Source organism: Tetrao urogallus, assembly GCF_951394365.1.
Source record: "Tetrao urogallus genome assembly, chromosome: 3".
Taxonomy (NCBI): domain Eukaryota; kingdom Metazoa; phylum Chordata; class Aves; order Galliformes; family Phasianidae; genus Tetrao; species Tetrao urogallus.
The window spans coordinates 21,630,697-21,650,240 of record NC_136815.1 but is presented as its reverse complement, the minus strand read 5'-3'; positions in this window follow the sequence as shown (position 1 = coordinate 21,650,240).

Below are 19,544 nucleotides of genomic sequence, written 5' to 3'. Positions count from 1 at the left end.
GAATCATAGAATTGTTTGAGTTGGAAGAGAGCTTGAAAGGTCATCTGGTCCATATGCCCTGCAGGGATGTCTACAGCTACATCTAGTGCTCTAGAGCCCTGTCCAGCCTCACCTTGAATGTCTCTAAGGAAGAGGCATCCACCAAATGTGTTCATCATGTGTGTAATGGAAAAAAGTAATATTTTGTCCATAGTTACTTCTGGAAGCTCCAACCCATTTGCGTGAAGATTTGACCAGCTATGGAGCAGCGACTTGTAGTTACGATTGTTTCATAAATATGTTGTACAAGCACCTGGTGGAAGACTTCAGATATCTCTCTTCTTATTGATCTTCTTGGCAATGGAAGAGGGACCTTCACGACAACTTTATATTCTGCGCTGTCTTTGGCTTGTAGTTTGGTTTCACTTTGAATAAGCCAGCCTTCTTTAGTTTATGTTATATTTTGATTTTCCAAGTCTTTTTGGTGTTCCATTCTGTCTTCCTCAATGTCTGTACGGTTATATGGGTATTAGAAAAGATTGCCTGACTTCCAAAGTTTGCATTTTTTGTGCCTTGGGCCTCAGAAACTGCAAAATGCAATTGAGATGACTCTGAAGAGCACAAGGGTAAGAGCTCCATCAGGGCCTCCACTTGCCAATGTCCTTGGCCTATGTTATTGGCAGGCAGAGCTTTGTGATAAGTGAAGTGAATCTTCATCACCACAGAACATTTTCTAAAGGTGAAAGACGGGGTATGGAATCTAAAGAGGGCAACTCCAGAGGATAGACAGCAAAGAGCAAGGCAACACAGAGGCCAGGACAGTGGCTTCAAGAACTGTCTTTTCAGCAGCTTTGCAGGGTGAGTTGAGGAGCATTACTTGAATCTACCTCAGATTCACTAATAAATAGTGGCAGTGATGTTTATCCTACACTCTCATGCTTGGTGTAGCATGATGTAACAACACAGCATTAAAATTCATAATGCATATAAAATGTAAGTTAATAGCAGAGTTGAGGTCCCATTGGAGGACAAGAACAAGACATTAAAGATGATTAGCCACTTCAGAATTCATCTGCAAAATGTGTAGTTTAGTAGTTACTATTTGCATTTACATTACTTGCATTATTTGCATTTGCATTACTATCTGCATTTGCTATTTATCATGACAAATAATAAGAAACATTTCTCCTCCTGATAATGCTGCTTTGAAGTAGAAATTGGTCATTAGGCATATCTGTTTTAAAGTAATGCTGCTTTGAATCCAAGGAGGATGTGGGGCAGTTGTGCATGGTGCTTTTTATGTATTTAATTTCCCAGCTCTGCACTGTGACGTCGCAGATACTCTTTCACAAAGTCACCACAGCCTACAGGTGATTTTTCAGTATTATTGTGGGAAGTCTTTTCTAATGGTCAAAGAAAGGAAGTCAAGTGGTTTTCCAAAAGCCACACAACCAGACAGTCCTAAATCTTAATTTTGGTCACAGAAGTTCCAGTCTTTGCCAGACTGTGCAGCCTATTAATGAGATGTGACTTTCTTTTTATCTTATGATCCTTTTGAAGCTCAAGTGTAATATTTTGCACAAGAGTGACATTTTTGAGTCTGGACTGCAAATTCAAGAGAGAGAAATGAGAAAATTACTGTATTTTTTTCCCATCAGCTAACAAAGTTACTGACTTCTGGAAAGAAGGCATGGAGATCTAAACTCTTTTTATGAATCTTAAAACATTCAAAAATACCTACACCAGTTTCCATCTTTATGCATAACACAGAAAAGCTTTCTTATCCTGAAGATTACATCTTCATTTCTACTTGTTTTCAAAGTATGTACTTCACCTGCAGAATTTGCCAAAAAATATCTGGATTTACAGAGTGACAACTTTATTCTTTAGTCTTAGTGGGAACTGAGATAAAAATGCCTGCATGCATCTTGATCAAATCCTGTGCGTGCACTGAATATCTGAGAGTCTTGGAAACTGTGATTTCTCTGAGGTTCTTTGTGGCTTTCATTATAATTTTTGGAATATTTGCACTTTACTTTTCTGCATTCAATATGTTGCTAACCCTAAATCATCTATACCCCTGCCTTTTCTGGGGACATCACATCAGTGATACAGCTGCAGAGATTTCATACCTTATTGTCTATACTTAAAAGCAGCTTTCTCAGTTCTTTTACAAGTCATCATGTTTGTTTGTTTTTTTTTGCTTTAAACTTCTATTACGAGGACAGAAAATGATCACAGCTCGTAATATAAGACACAAGATAGAGAAACTAGTGATTGCTCAGAAATAGATAACAAAATGTCTACATTTTTAATACAAACTCCATGCTGTTTTTTCTGTACCTGTTATCCAGTTTTAGCTCATCAGTCAATTGAATTTAATGAAAAGAATTACTAGAGAGTGAGTCATGGGACATTTAGGCTTGTGGAGTTTAAAAGGCATAAAATCACTGTGTAGTTTCTGAATGGAAGTAAAATGTTGAGTGCTTTACCCCTCCAAATTGCTTATCACAGGAGCAGAGAAGGCTATAAATATCTGCAGAAAAGTGCACGCTTCTCTTCAGCAGCAATTCTCAATGCTGAGTTCTGCATAGCATTTATTTTAAGCCTGTACAATGTAGCCTGAACCTTGAACATGAAATGTTGAGAAGGAAATCCACAGTAGTTGTAAATTCCTATATGCCTTTTTGGAATGGTAAACAGGATATTGCTTTGCTGGGAAGTGAGCTTGCATTTAATATTGCTCTCCCTCTAAGCAGGAGTCCTTTTGACTATCTGGCAAGCTTATTGGAAGGGTAAGTGTGAGCAGTAGAAGTAATTACTTAAAAAATTTTGACTTGTTAGATCTTCATAAAACTGCATTTCTATGTATAAATACCTTTAGCTACTGAATAGGCAAAGTTCGTTTTTGGCGTGTGCAGTTGTTGAAACCCAGCTTTGTTCATCTCGTAAACAGGAGTGTTTCTGGATGTGTAAGATAAAATATTTCAGTAAACTCTTTCAGTACCATGTGCATTAAACAATAAACTATCAGTGTTTTAAAAATGAGTCTGTTTATCGTCTGGAATAGATTTCTAATAGTAAGGAGGATTCATTTGGCAAGTTGATAGAAGGAAGCAGACTCAGTTGAAGGAAATCTACAATTTTAATTAAAATCCCTCTTCAGATTTGCCACACTAGGCATTTACATGAACTGAAAGGCCAAATTAGGGCAAATATGCATGTACTTCTCTGGTGATCAAACTCCCAACAGTGTCTGTTGGTATCATCAGGGACTGCTCTGTAGGAGACTGTAGGATTATGAGTTTCTTCATCCCCTACAGAATGGCTGGATTGGAAGAGACTTTATAGAACACCTTGTTCCAGCCTCCTGCCACGGGCACACTGGGTATTCTGTGTTTCCAGCTGCAAGTACTATGTAAGCTTGACTTCGTGGAGTGAGAGCTAGAAGCGTTTATTGAAGAGAAATGCTGTGCCTGACCCCACATCTTTGCATTAGAAACAAACAATGAACAAACAAGCTCAGCTTCACATGCCAGCCTGGGTGACTGCACTGTCCCTTGGTCCAATGGATGCTCACTCTGCAGCTGGAGAAAAGAGAACTGAAAATCCTTCCATGCAGCTAATGCAGGATCACCATGGAGCTCTTTCTGCTTAGTTACTAGGCACAGACTCCCTTTGAATCCACGGTGCTGAAATGAGAGTTTTCTTGCCTGGCAGCCATGTGGAGGTGAATATGACTTTTGTTTCTCCCTCTCCAAATGGTTGAAGTTCATGAAGAGCTCAGGGTCACAGCTCTTTTTTTTTTCCTCCCAAATAGCTTGAATTATAGTTCAAACTGCAGTACTTGTGTGTGTTTTAAACTTGGGTGTGCAATGGATTTGTCATATATAATGTTGTCATCACACTGTGAAATCACTGAAGTTGAATACTTTTCATGTTCCATATCTCTGCGTTTCAGAACTGTGTCTAAACAAGCAGGAACAGGAATGGCTGTCAGTGGAGTGCTTGACGGTATCTTCAAAGCAGAAGAGCAGAGTAAACATTTGCTGTGTGTGCTCTATGAAGTGTCAATGAAAATTTTATCCCTCCCGTCCACATCTGTGAAGTGATGGATGGGGAAAACCTGATTTCTATATTTCTGATGCTGTTAGTCTTAGAGTTGCTGCTGCAGTGCTTCTAAATCTATTTGAGGTGTAAGATTATACGAGACATCAGGATTTGACAAACTTCAGAGAAGCTGCAAACGTTCCAATGTTGTTTATTGCACAGTGTTTATTATCCTTTAAAACAGAAATGTCTGAGTTTTGCACTGTCTGCAGAAACGTTTTTACTGACCAGCTGAAGTTTTGAAAGATCTCTGTGAGGTTGGTGTTGTAAAACAGCAAAATGAAATGAATTCCTATGTTTTTAACAATATCAATTTTAGGCCCTTCCATGGAAAAAGATCACCAGCACAGTTTAAAATAATTGTAGGAAGAGTTCCCAGTGTTCCATCAATTTACACTGGCTTAAAATACAATGAAATGAAGAGTGCAGCTTCAGATAAGCATCGGTCACATCGGTACAAATTACTTTAAAAACAGTTGTAAATGTACACAGATGGCATTGGGTGTTCAGAACTCAAGCAGGGAAAGCAGTTACATTGGATTTGTTTTTTTTTCCTGAAGTTATTGTGATTTCTTCAATATCCCCCTGTTGCCATTAATCCCCCACATTCTAACAAGCTCCAAATTTACTGCCATGCTGTAAAAGTTTGCTTTCTGACCACTTTTTTCCTTTAGGATCAGCTCCGTCTGGTGGTTTTCACTTAAAACAATAAACCAGAACTCCCAAGCCCTATCCTGACTCTGTAGCCATCGTGCTGGGTGGTCTTGGCACACCCTACAGGTATGACTCCTGTGCAGATGTGTTTTGTGAAAAGCTTAACAAGGTATATTTTCTAGACTGGATGCTGTCAAAAGCATGGGACACTTTTTGTTCTAATGAGGCATCTTTTGTCCTTGGTCATAACCTGAAAGCAGCTGAGGTTTTGGCATCACATAATTATGCTCCATAGGTGAGTTAACCTTACAACTAAATAATACTTCAGCTTGACTGGAATCTGAATACCATTGTGGCCCTACTTTGTTGTGACTGATTCATGGTCTGGGATGGAAAACACAGAATTTGGTGGTTTTTTGACCTTCAAACAAATGAAAACTTGGAGTTGTGGAGCGTTTTCTGTTGGTTAAAAAAAACTGGATTCTTTGTATGTGAAATTGTAGACTTTTGCCTTTAAAGTTCCACACAGAGACTTCTAGAAAATAACATCATGAGGAGAGAATAGCAGTGTTTAGTACAAAACCCATCGTGCATGGTAATACCATGAGACTGTAAAGAAGTAATATATCCCAAAGTTAAAGTGTTGCTTTTTTTTTTTTTTCCAATAAAACTGTAGAGTAATTTTAATAAAATGTCTTATTTGTTCTTAACACGTTTTCTTATAGCTGCATGAAATGAGCCTTACTGGAGTAAATTCAGAGAAGACTCTGCAAATGCAAATAGGTTACACCCTTCTGCATTATCTTGAACAGAAGTACACAAAGAGCTCACACACATATTTTGCTTCTGTTCACAGTGGTTACAGAGCCTTTAGTACAAATAATTAGGAGTCATCCCTCATAAAGCACTAACAAGTTAGTGAAATGTCAGAGGATTTCCCTCTATGTTCAGTTTCATTACAGATTCTTCTACTTTCTATTTTCTTAGTAGATACAATTAATGACACTGAAGACTTCTCAGGGTAGAAAATTAAAGTGAGAATTTGGCTTAAGAAGAGTGTTTACTGATAACTCTGTTTTCAAGCTCCCAAATACATCAATTGCTTTTTCACCTGCCAACCCCTGGCTCCAAATTTGATACATGGTATTAACTGCATCACTTTGCTAAAGGAAATTACAGCAAAACTTAGTTATATAAAAGTGTTCTTTGAACTTTAAGGTGAAACAAAGAACTCTGTCTTTAAGATGACTCACTGCCTTCAAATATTTTTTCCAAACACTTTCTTTAAAAATTGATTTTAATTTGTGTCACAGACACTATGCATATCCACAATTCACTCATCTGGAAGAAAGCAGCACAAGGAGAATAAATTGCATGCAATGGATCTGAGGTACTGCTCTAAGCTGGAATAAGGCTCTGGATTTCAGAAACCACTTCAGTTTGCCAGCAGTGACCACCAAAAACAAGTTAGCGTCGTGTGTTCAAGGAATGAAAACCACATTTGTGCCTTGTGTTTAGTGTGGAAGAAAACTAAACATCCTTAGAGAAGTGGGATGTATAAGGTAAAATAACAAGAAGTGCAATTGGCAAGATAAAAAATTCTTAGTGTGCCCGTATACACAGCACTGGGATACCTGAAGCACTCCCCTTTTCTCACGGATGGAAAAAATAAAGAAACTGTAGACCAGAATGCCTACATTCAGTACAAATGTATGAAAAAGTAAGACATTTGAATCCAGGAAATACTCTGGTTGCCTCAGATGTTGTTACAGGACCAAGACCTGAGTTGGCTGATGTCAGGCTTGGAAGTTTAAACCAGCTTTAAGCAGGTCTGTGCCAGCTGGATGGAAGAATTGCATAACTGATGGGTTCATTATCGTTCATCACCCAAGTAGGTGAAAATGAGCTGATCTCGGTGCACTTTTATTAGAATTTTGATTCAAGGAAAATTGGGAACAACAATCCCTGGTGCCAGAAGAACTGTTATATGAAGTTGTGGTTGGAAACTGCAGTGTGTAATACTGCTGTAGCAGGGCTTTTCATCTCCCTTTTTGCCTTTGCAGAGGATTGTTTCATGCAGTGAGTTCTGAGTTTTTTTGTCAAGGTTTACTTTAAAGTTTGAAATTGATGGGCTTCCCACTATTTCCCCGAAGCAAGTTTTCTTTGCAATGAATCTTCTCAACAAACTTCTTTGGAGCTCGTACCTTACCAGTGGGATAACGCTGGCGGTCAGTGTGCTTGCAGAATTTTCAGACGTGAGAAATCTGCCCTTTTGTCTTCTAAGGGAAAATGAAGTTTGTGTGACTACAGATGTTGGTGATTTATTTATATTGCGTGCAGTGATTCTTAATTGAAGAAAGAAAGGAAGAAAGTCCCGACTGCTTTTGTGCAACCTCAGCAGCAGTGAGGGAATGACAGATGGAAGGACTGCTGTACGAGGCACAGGCGCAGTGATCTTCGCTCATCGTATTGCTGTGCTGTTTGCCTTCAGTATGTCACTAAAAATTCAATATCTCAATAATACATTCAGAGAAAGCTCGTGAAATCCAAAGGGCCTCACCTGTCTTAAAAGAGGAGATTCTGAGATGTTCAGACTTGCCTGCCTTCCATCCAGAGGGTTTCATGTCACACTGTGGTTGCTATCTAATACTTCAATGTAAACAACAGGAATAAGACTGCATCAAAAATTGTTTTTACACTTTAATCTTAAAAATAAAATAAAATAAAATAAAATAAAATAAAATAAAATAAAATAAAATAAAATAAAACTAAAACATTTTGACCATGGCTGAAACAAAAGACATGGCACAGATGAAGTGACATGCTTCCCGGCAGGAGAAAGGTGTGGTTCTGTGAGACAAAAGGAAGGTGCATGTTTTCTCACAGCTGAAATTATCTGAGGATGTATCTTACAATCAATCTCCCCTCCAGAACATATGGATTCATAAATTCAGGACAAATTAAATAATCAGCCCATTTGAATTTTAAAGAATAGTGTGGTTAATAAATAGAGAAAAGATCAGGGAGCTATGATGTAGCAAGTCCTCTGAAAGTTTCTTCATGGCAGTTAATAAAGAAAACTTCAAAATCAGTCTATGACTTTCCTGGAATCTGGCGTAAAGTAATTAAAATGGAAGAAATAAGATGCAAGCTGGTGTGCTTGCTAGAACTGAAACATTTGCATCCTGGACACTTTGTGTCTGGGGATGCAGATGATCAAAAATTCTGTGAATTAGTGTTACACTAAATTCTGCAAATCAAAGGTTTTCACAAGAAAGTGAAAATCATTCCCTCAATGTATCACCTTGACAACATGTCAAAAAAGGTTGCATTCTCTTCCTGACTGGCTACAAAAGGATGGATGGAGTTTTGTTTTGTCTTGTGAAAAATTACTGCTGTCTCCTTTGTAACACATGAAAAGAGAAATGACTGTCCATGGCACGAAGGCCAGCCCTCCCATGAGCGCTACATATTGGTTTCCATTGTTAAAAAAAGGCTATTTCTAAAAACCTTTTATTTCCCACCTCTTCCCATCTCCTAGACCTGGCTACCAAAGCCCTACAAGTTCTCAAACCAAACACGATTGTAATGCAGCAAGAACAAGCCCCAGCTGTTTTTCAAGGTTTGAAAATATTTTTCTTTCTTTGTTTAAACAGCTACCTCAACGCCAGGCAGCCTCTGTGTTTGAAGCTACTTATGGAAAGGGTCTCCTCTCCATCTTCCAGTGATGCTTTCTGAGCATTTGATACTAATGATAATGTATTGGGGCAGCTTTGTGCTGTTCTGGTACAATGTATCATGGTTTCACTAGCAACTAGCAAAGCTCTTGATATTTCATTTTCAGAGGTTTTTTGCATTTTTTTATTCCCCGTGTTACTTCCTTTGAATTTGAATGATGACAGACAGCAAACACCACTTTACTCCTGGTGGTCTTTGGAAAAAAAAAAATAGTATCAAGAAAAACAACAGAGGGGAGAGAGAGACTGTCCCTTCGAATTTCCTACACACCAGTGCTGCTTGCTGGGTCTTACATTTTGGCACGGAACTAGAGCTCAGAAGGGATTGACATTACTGGCATGCCTTGCTCCTCAGACCGAGGGAGCTTCCACTAAGCTGGGCACAACTTTCTGCACTTTATTTTCCTTTTGAGTTTCAAGCTTGAAGAAACACCATACCCTGCAAAGAAAACTCAGTTATAAAATTGAGTTTTATAACTCAGAAGAGAGAGCTGTTTCTCTTGGCTTCATGGTGAAGATGAGATGGAAAAAGTAAGTTCCTCAGTGAATTTAGGTTGTTGCTATATATAGAGCTAGTTTTGTGTAAAGGCATAGGAGACTTAGGAAACCTGATAATGAAATATATGTGAAGGCACAAAGCCAGTTACATTCAATATGATTTCAGGTTTTATTGAGAAGACCCTATAATGTATTTCATGGAGTACTTAAAGCTAACAGTGTAATAAAGCCAGGCACAGAACTTAAATGCACACAGCCAGGCTAGCTGTGCTCGTGGCCGATTCAAATGCCTGGGCTGCTGGGGCTTTCTCACCACAAGTTCTTGCACCAGTGCAGTGTAACAGTCATACTAAAATCTCCAGAACTGAAATTGGAGTGAGTTGTATCCATTTAATGGTAACATCTGACCACTGGAAGTAGCTATTTTTAACTGAAATCCATGTTTGCCTGAAATATAGCACTTGCTTGAAAAGCAAATTATAGGTTGGTGGTACTTCTGCATGGAAGTATGGTAGCAGGAATGGGTCCTTCCATTAGTCCTGAGGCAGCCTGTGTGAGCTCTGTGACAGAGCAGTGGGTAAAGCCTTAGTATGAAGCGCAGTCATGTGAGACACCATCCCAGTCTGTCCGCTGGCTATCTCAAATATGTTCCTTGGTATCACTTCTTTTCCAGCACTGGAAAAGGGGACTTCAGTTAAGGAAGAATTCAGCAAAGATACTTTGCAAATCCCTGTCTTTGTGAGGTGACGTTGTAAGATGTGAGATGTCCTTATACCTGATGTGTTCAAATACAAAATACAGATTTTGCTTGCAGGTGTATATTACAAAGATAATTGTGCTTTTCATCATTCCTTACTTTAAGTAATGGGTACGTACATGAATGAGGGGAGAGTAGGGGGGATGTAAAGCCTGACGAAAATCAGAACATGCAATTCTAGAAGTTACTAATTGCACAGCTTGCTTTAATTGAAATGCATTTTTATTTAAAAAAAAACAAAACAAAACAAGCAACAATAACAACAACAACAAAAAAAAAACCCACAGTTTTCTGCAAGCACATCAATGTAGGTCTACCCTTTTATTTATATAGAGGAAGGATTTAATTGAAGGTAGGCAGCAGCTGCTTTGATTGAGCTCATAAACATTTTTCCATGTATAGAAGGCAGCACAGAAAATATATTGAGAAGTTCTTGAAAGAGGAAAACTAGCAGAGCCAGGCATTGTGGAAAGAAGTATAAAAGGGGAGCTAGAATGGACTTTATTCTTCTCATTCATTTAGTTCCCCAAACTACAGACTCTTGCTTTGTGGGAAAATAGTTAGGGTCTTCATTCCCTCCTGTGTAAGCAGGAAGGAGCTGCACACCATGCAGAGCCTTCAGCAGCAGCCCTGTGCTCCGCTGGACCTGGGCCACATCTGGATGTGTTTTCTTATATAAATGAGAGGCAGAGAAATTCCCTCCTGCCTTCTGCATTTTACTTTTTCTCAAATCAAAGGTATTATGGACATCTAAGTGAAAACTAGGCTCGGATCACTGTGTTTAATAAAAACAAGCCCTCAGTTTTTCATTCTTATTGTACTTGTTCCTACAAATGCCATGGAAATTGCAGGATTTTTACTTCTTCCAGTTTCTTTTACAGTCCTTTGGAGTAGAAACAGAGCAGGCCAGTTTTGCATCCAGGCCTGGGGCCCCCAGCACAAGACGTGGAGCCGTTGGGGTCCAGAGGAGGCCACAAGCATGCTCAGACAGTTGGAGCACCTCTCCTAACAAGAAAGGCTTCTATAGATACCTCAATCAGAAAAGGAAGGTGCAGGAGAGCGTAACCTCCCTAATGAGTGAAAAAAACAGCTGGTAAAAACAGATGACAAGGCTGAAGTACATAACAGCTTTTTTGCCTCCATATTCTCTTGTCACACAGCCCTCAAATGTTTGGTAGGAGTGGATAGGGGAAGCAACATCCCTCCCTCTGTAAGCAAAGATCAGGTGACCACCTGAGGAATCTGAAGATCCACAGAATAAGTGTCCTGACGAGGTGAATCCTAGAGCTGTGAGGAAATTAGCCAGTGTAGTTGCCAAGCCACTCTCCATGATATTTGAAAAGTCGTGGCAATCGGGTGAAGTTTATGGTGACTGGAAAAAAGGCAACATCACACCTATTTGTAGGAAGCATAAAAGGAATGATCCTAGGAACTACCAATCTGTCAGTCTCATCGCTGTGCTGGGAAAGATCATAGAACAGATCCTCCAGGAACCAGTGCTAAGATCCATGGAAGACAGGGCAGTGATATGGGAGAATCAGCATGGTTTTAGCAAGGGCAAATCCTGCTTGACCAACCTAGTGGCCTTGTATGACAGTGTCACTGCATCAGTGGTCAAGGAAAGAGCCACTGTGTCATCTATGTGGACACTGACATGGCCCCCTACAACATCCTTCTCTCCAAATTGGAAAGATATGGATTTGGTTGGTGGACTGTTTGATGAATGAAACATCCCTGGATCGAGTCCGGAGAGTGGTGGTCAATGTCTGAGTGTCTCAGTGGAGATCAGTGATGATTGGTGTCCCCTCAGGGGTTGGTGCTGGGGCCGATACTCTTTAATATCTTCACCAATTACATTGACAGTGGGGTCAATTGCACCCTCAGCAAGTTTGCTGATGACACTAAGTTCTGAAGTGCAGTTGACACATCAGGAGGATGGGATGCCATCCAGGGACCTAGACAGGCTTGAGCAGTGGGCCCAGGTGAACCTCATGAGATTAAGAAATCCAAATGCAAGGTCTTTCACCTGGATCGAGTCAACATCCACTATCAGTACAAGCTGGGGATTGAGGATTGAGTGCAACCCTGCTGAAAAAGACATGGGAGTACTGGTGGATGGCAAGCTGGACATGAGGCAACAATGTGCCTTTGCAGCCCAGAAAGCCAACTGTATCCTGGGCTGCATCAAAAGAAGTGTGGACAGCAGGGTGATGGAGGTGATCCTGCCCCTCTGCTCTGTGCTGGTGAGACCTCACCTGGAGTACTGCGTCCAGATGTGGAGTCCTCAGTACAGGAGAGACATAGACCTGTTGGAGTGTGTCCAGAGGAGGGCCACAAAAATGATCCAAAAGATGGAACACCTCTCCTACGAGGATGAGCTGAGAGAGCTGGGGCTGTTCAGCCCGGGAAGAGAAGGCACTGGAGAGACCTGAGAGCAGCCTTTCAGTATTTGAAGGGAGGCTGTCAGAAAGAAGGGGACAGACTCTTTAGCAGTATCTGTGGTGATAGAACAAGGGGAAATGGCTTCAAACTTAAAGAGGGGAGATTTAGACTGGATGTAAAGAAAACATCTTTTATAGTGAGGGTGGTGAGGCACTGGAACAGGTTGCCCAGAGATGTAGTGGAGCCCTGTCCCTGGAGACTTTCAAGGCAAGGCTGGATCAGGCGCTGGGCTACCTGACCTAGCTGTGCATGCCCCTGCTCATTGCAGGGGAGAAGAAACAGATTACCTTTAAAGGTCCCTTCCAACTCTAAGGATTCTGTGGTTCTAATTGGCATCTATCCTCCAAAGCTAGCCTTGGATTTTTCACTTCAGCAAACATTTCATTAACTTTGGTGGAAGCACAGACCAACCTTACCATCAGGCCTTGGGATTTACAACTGGAACTCCATAATTAAACACACAGTTAAACATCCACTAACCGCTGTTTGGGTTTTGTTTTGTTTGTTTTTAACTATCACACAAAGAATACTGATTAGAAATCTGAAATGCCATCGATTTGAACAGCATTTTGGAAGTGATGTGTGGAATAAAAATTGCTATGTGAGCTTCACACTGTGTACTTCCTGGCTTGCACAATATGTGCTTATAAAGAGAAATGGCAATGGAATATCTTTCCTGAAAAATAGCTCAATTTTCATGCATTGCGGAGGTTCATCATCTCCTCTTCCTTGGCTGTGTTGGTTAACATCCATGTGAAACCTTTCCAATATGCAATTTCAGCAGAATCTCCATGACTAATTTTAGTTTTATTTATCATGATACTTCTTTTTGTCTCCAGTGGTCTCTGTTATTGAAATATCCCCACAAGATAGTGTAAAATAACTTAATCTGATACCCACACATGGTCTTGTATCTGAATGGCTGAGTTCAAAGTTACGTAGTTTGTATGACATAAATACCTATAAATGGAGGTAAGAATGTGTTTTGGTTGTGTGGTACTTCAAATACCAAAGATGTTAATACTGGACCTCGTGAAAATTTTCTGCATGAATCAACTCTCCCAAAAGAAACACTGACATCTGTGGAGAAAAATTTATTTCCTTCTAAAGTTTGGGAAGGAAGGGGAAACCTCCCGAATAATCACTTAAGTATTTCCAGATTTGAGACTTACACGGATTTTATTTTTTCCTTCTTCTCCCCATATCTTTCTTCTTCTTTGAAGGTGACAGCATAAGTCTTTGGGTTAGGAGTTTCTTCTCTCTTTTATTGCTCTCTCACCAACTTTTCAAACAGTGGGGATGTAGAAGTGAAAGATGACAGGTAAAAAAGTCTTTGGTTATTTTCTATTCTAAGGAGTTCAGGCAAAAGTTCACACATTCATTTTCAAAATATTTTTTGCATTGATTTATAGTGTTTTCTTTTAAGATGTTACGTTTCTTTGAATTTGTCCTCTATATTGAATTTTTCCTTTATTCAGCTCACTCTTTTGACAGTCTCTTGAAATACTGAAAAATAATTATCACTTTATTACATTATGGTAAAATTGTAATACAATAGATTAAACACCGGTGCATTTAGAGTTACAGCAGATCTCTGCAGTTTAAGCTACATTTCAATTATATTTAGACCTATGATTTGAGTTGCTACATGATAGACTACACTCTTCCCTTTTTGTCATCTTGTTTGCAGTCTGTAATTACCAGGTACATCCCTGACTGCCTCTTTTAGCTGTTTGGAGTCTGAGCGCATTGCAAAGCAAGCTGATGGCTGACTCTTCAGAGCCTGAGAAGTCACGAGCTCCAGAGTACTCCAGGATCCAGTTCTGGGTCTGCACACAGAGCCTCTCCTCCTTTATCCCCTCCGTCTCCCTGTGGGCTCCCTTTCTGCTCAATCACACTCCTTCACCATCCTGCCGCTGAACATCTGCACCCCCATGGCAGAGCACACCCATGCTGACACAAAATATTGCAAGAGGTTTTTCCAGCAGCCTGGGCCCTTCTTACACAGCGCAGTGTATTTCTGTTGTGATTTACTTATTCCTGGTATAAGCATGGTCTCATTTTAGAACCTATTTCTGTTTAACTCAGAGAAACTGTCCACATTAAAGGCTGTGTAAATTCCTTTGGAAATACCAGTGGATCAAAGGAAAAGCCAGAGTGAGTGTTGATTTATTGTGTAGAAGACACAGGGAAGGGACACGAGGTGCTTTCCTGTCTTCTGCAGAGGGACAGGGTACAATCAGCCCTTAAAGGGCAGGTTCTGCCACCACTGCCATCAGCAGAATCAGAGACTTCAGCTGTTTCAGCCAAGCTGGAGATCTGAAGGCCACCAGAAGCTACCAAGAACAGAGGGACTCCATCCTCAGATCCACTGGGGTCTCCTATTGTCTCCTGGGGTCTTTCAGATCTGTTTTGAAGTAAAGAAGTTCTTGATGAAGATAGATACACCAATACAAGATCCACATCTAAAGCACACCTTAGAGCTTGCAGTGTAATCCATTGCCTATGATTGCCTATCATAGAATGATAGAATTATTTGATCTTTCGATGCAGACCAGGATACAATTGGTTTTCTGGGCTGTGAGAGCACACAAGGTAACAATAGGAGCCTCGAATGCCTGTCCAGCAGTGTCCTGTTCTCTTCCACTCCATCCTCTCTTGCGTGGCTGTATGTGGTTAATTCAGATTCCCTCATCATCTATGAGAGATCAGGCTCAAGTCTTATCTACTTGTAATGTGAGCAGCTCTTATTTCATGTTTATAGGATGGCAGAACATTCACCTGGGTGTCACTGGAAACTGCAAACCCACCCTGCAGGTTGGAGTTCAGGATCTGTTTCAGCTGCAAAGGAGAGTTTGGGCAGTGGGGCAGGATGTAAGGGTGCTGGCATGGACTGTGTTGTGAGATGATCCCTGCCCTACACACAAAAACTCTTATTAGCAATGGAATCATCAATCTTCCTTTGTAGATGAAAATAGATGCCTGGCTGAGGCCAGGAGGCTGCAAAAAGTTTCCGAGTATCTTCAAGTTAAAAAATATCAAGGCGGTGAGTGTTCCCTGCTGGTAGCAGGATAGAGGGGGAGCACACAAGTATCTAGACAGAGGACAACTGCACTGAGTCAGCTGAGAGCGCATGAGGAGATAGGTACACTGTTACTAAAAGGCAGAGGCACTGGGGAGTCCAAAGCCTAAAAGATCCTTCATTGTCATCTTAAAGGCTTGAAGGAGTTACGGCTAAAATATGAGACATCAGTCTAACTGATTACAGAGTCTGTTTACAGAGACTTCTCCAAACTGATCTCCTGTCAGAGCTTTTGCTCCTGCAAACTCTTTCTTTTGCCTTGTGTTTTGATTCCTTTCATCTTAAAGGACACTCTGCCATTTTCCAATCTGTAAATAAAACTCACTCTGATAAAGGTCACCAGCTCAGTCTCTGGGAATAGCTGCCCCACAGTGAAAGGCAAAGTCAGTTTGAGGCTGCTCAGTACTGCCCTTTGAAGCCAAGGTCTAATGAACATCATCCAGCTCCCAGCACCTGTTGAACCTGAAGAATAAGCAGATTGTCTTTGTGCAATTATCCTGTGAAGCAAAAACAGGATTGCTGGAGCTTTTCTCGTGGATCAAGAGTGAGCCACGGTGGGCAAAGCTGGAGCACAGCAGGGAACACAAAGTTTGGCTGGTCTGGGTCTATGTCTCTCATGGGGTTGGTGTGTCTATATGTCGGAGTGTTGCAATCCCCCTGCCAAAAGCCAGTTCCACTGTCAGCTCCTGCCTCAGTTCCACAGGAAGATATTTGGCAAATCACATGCTGACATGTTTATCTTGTTAGCTGTCAGGATGAGTAAGTGTGCAAGCTGAATGCTATCATTCATCTTGAATGGAGAAATAGGTACTGCTCATGAAATGTGCCACAATAAATATATTTTCAAACATGATTTTTGTCAGATGCATATTAATTCCCTGTTCAGCTCCTGTCATAAGTGACCCTAAATAGACCTGTACTCACTGGCAGCCCCAAATCCCCGCTTCGGGCTCGCTTGGTGACACTATGCAATCATGGGACAACAAAGTGACACTGTTGCCTGCTTATAAACGACGGATTGAGTTAGCTCCTGCCCTGGCAGATACACATTTATATGTCTTCTAGCATCTAATTACACTGAAGCATCCAACAGAAACCTCATATTTGGGCTTCTAATGCTAATCCAATAAAAAAGCAATGCAGCCATTTCAAGATAATTATGGCATCAGCAACCCCCTGCCTGCTTGCAGGCAGCATTCATGGGAACCCCTCCTGGGTGTTCAGGCAGTGTGAGAAAATAGCGAGCACATTGAATCCCATTTCTGTGACACAACCATTGCAGTGTGTTGGAGTACCTCAGAGCTAAGAAATCTCTGAAACATCAACATTTGGTTTCCTGCTTGATCTGAACTGGCCTTGCCTGAGGCAGGCTGTGATACCATACTGCTCTGTTGTGTTCCAGAATTAAGAACAGCAGAGCTTGTCCAATCAGCTCCCTCGACAGCAATATCAAAGTGTCTCATTCACACTGAAAAGCATCAGGCTTTGGCCCACTTCCCTTCTGTTATTGACATAAGGGGGAGCAGGAGGAGGAAGCAGAGGATTGAAGGCTTCCCCATTCCTGGCTGCACATTCTTGCTCCACCAGGTGAGTTTGTAAGTGGATGCCTTGGGCAGTTCAGTGCAACACATAAATATGAATGCATATGGAGATCAAAAACCCAGACCGGACTCTGTTGCCAACATGAATCAGGTGAGGATGGGGCTGAGCTGAAAGTCTTACAGTAAGATGTCCCCAGGAAATCAGTGCCAGCTCTGGGAAGACATGAAGTCACACAGCTCAGAAAGAAAAATGTGGCATGGTGATGTGAAACGGCAGCGGGGTGAAAGCTGGGCTTTAGCATGGCCTTGCTCTACCTCAGCAAGTACAAAGACATACCAGAGACCACTTCTTTTCTCAGCACTGGCCACATCTGATGCTCAGAGAACTGAAAGGGAGCACTGAAACAGCACTTGAAGTAAAGAGAAGCCATTGGATAGTGTTGAATCCAGCACTCCTTGCTCTGCCTACTGCATCACACCTGGGTCTTGCTCAAGGTGACTGATGCTGCCTGAATGAGCAGCTGCTCTGCATTTGCTATTATCCACAGAGTTCAGTTTTGAGCTGTAACATACAATGCTGACTCACCTCTCCTGTAGCTGCCCTTAAGAGATGTTCCTCAGCTTGTGCCATATATGGAGGAGGTAGAGGGGGAAATGGCTGTCCTCATTGTTTTAAGACCATGACCATTGGAAATGCCATTCTGTGAAGGGAAAAGCACTTGCACTGGGGTGTTTGCTTTGCTGTTTGTTTGGGTTTGTACTCAGCAACGTGCCATAAGAAAGGGAAGGCTCCTCTCTGCTGTCCCAAGCAGAACATGTGCATGAAGCACAGCAGAAGCTCCAAGAGGCTTTTTACATTCACTCACCTCAGTAAATCAAAGAAAGCACCATCCACTTAGTGTGACTAAATAAGGATGAAGTCATGTGTGAGGTTCCTGCACTTGACGATAACACAATTGCTCTCGTCTCCTTCTCCTCTCTGTTCTCAGCAAAAAGCCACGGAATTATCTGGCTCAGCCTATGAGCTGCAGGATCAAGCAGCCCTTGCAATTTCATATCATCTTTTCTCTCTGTTGACATGAATGCCAGCCCCTGTGTGCCGCTGGGCAGGCTGCAGCAAGAGGTCATAGTCGAGGGAGTATGTCAGTAATCTGATGTCTGGCAGCTAGTGTGGGCTTCTGAGGAAAGTGTGGGCTGTGCTGGGACAGAGGGCAGAGCTGATGGGTGAATCTGCTTTTTTAGCTGAAAGGGCACTGGTTGGCACATCTGCTTGAGCTCAGGTCACTCTGTCCACATTAAAGGTTTTATCTGGAATAAACGAGAAAGCAGTAAAGCCAGTTATTTCACAAAGAACTTCTGTGACTAACGTGCTGAATCTCCTGTTCTAGCAGAGTGACCCATATTTGCTTTTGATACAACATTTTTCATTTGAAACAATTTCCTTCCTTCCTTCCTTCCTTCCTTCCTTCCTTCCTTCCTTCCTTCCTTCCTTCCTTCCTTCCTTCCTTCCTTCCTTCCTTCCTTCCTTCCTTCCTTCCTTCCTTCCTTCCTTCCTTCCTTCCTTCCTTCCTTCCTTCCTTCCTTCCTTCCTTCCTTCCTTCCTTCCTTCCTTCCTCCCTCCCTCCCTCCCTCCTCCCTCCCTTCCTCCCCTCCCTCCCTCCGTTCCTCCCTTCCTTCCTTTCTCTTCTCATCATTCATACAGCTCAGAAAATCTTCCAAGAGCCACAGTCAGCTCACTGGCATTTGAATCATAGAATGGCTTAGGTTGGAGGGGACAGTAAAGCCCATCCAGTTCCTACCCTCTGACCTGTGCATCCAACCTGGCCTTGGACATTTTCAGGGGTGAGGCATCCACAGCTTCTCTGGGCAGCCTGTGCCAGGACCTCACTTCCCTCTGAGTAAAGAATTTCCTCCTAACATCTAATCTCCCCTCTTCTAGTTTAGAGCCATTCCCCCTTATCCTGTCACTGTCAGACTGTGAAAAAGTCAGCCTCCCCTCTTACTTGTAAGCTCTCTTCAAGTACTGGAACACCACAGTGAGGGTGAGCATTTTCCCGACCAAAATAACCTGTACATCTGCTTTTGTAATTTAAGATAGGGAAAAAAAATACTAACTTAAAATTCATCTCAATGCCTTTTTTTTTCTTACGGCATTCACAGAAACATTAAGCCACTCGTAAGTCATAGTCCAGCAAGACTTGCACCTGTATGCTTCACCCTCCGTTGCTGAAGAACCAGCCCTGGAGGCAGGCACTTCTGTTTCTTTTTCATAAATATTTGTCAGTGGAGGATCATTTAATTAAAAAGCAACTTCAGTACAGCAAGGGGAAGAAGGATATTATACTGGTCTTCCCCAGTCCTTTTTATGGTAGGTTTGCTCTCTTCAGCTGTATCTACCCAGCGTGGATTAGGGCACACATCAGCCCCCATTGGCTTCCTTACCCAAATCTGATTTCCACATGGCTGTGAAAAGAAGCCCCTATGCATGACCTCCTGCTGCCCATGTCCTCTTGAGGAGAAGCCCAAAGTCACAGGAGGTTTCTACAACAACTTCTCCATGGCAGCCACAGCAGGTCTGAGGTGCCAGGGCTGTCCTCCCTTCCTGGCAGCTGAGCACTCTGCTCTCTGAAAGAGAGCAATCCAAATCCAGACATCACTCATTATTTTCTCCAAGCAATTCAAACATTGTTTGAGTCTTTTCTGCTCAAAATGTAACTTCTCTCTTAAAAGAACAAACCTGTTTC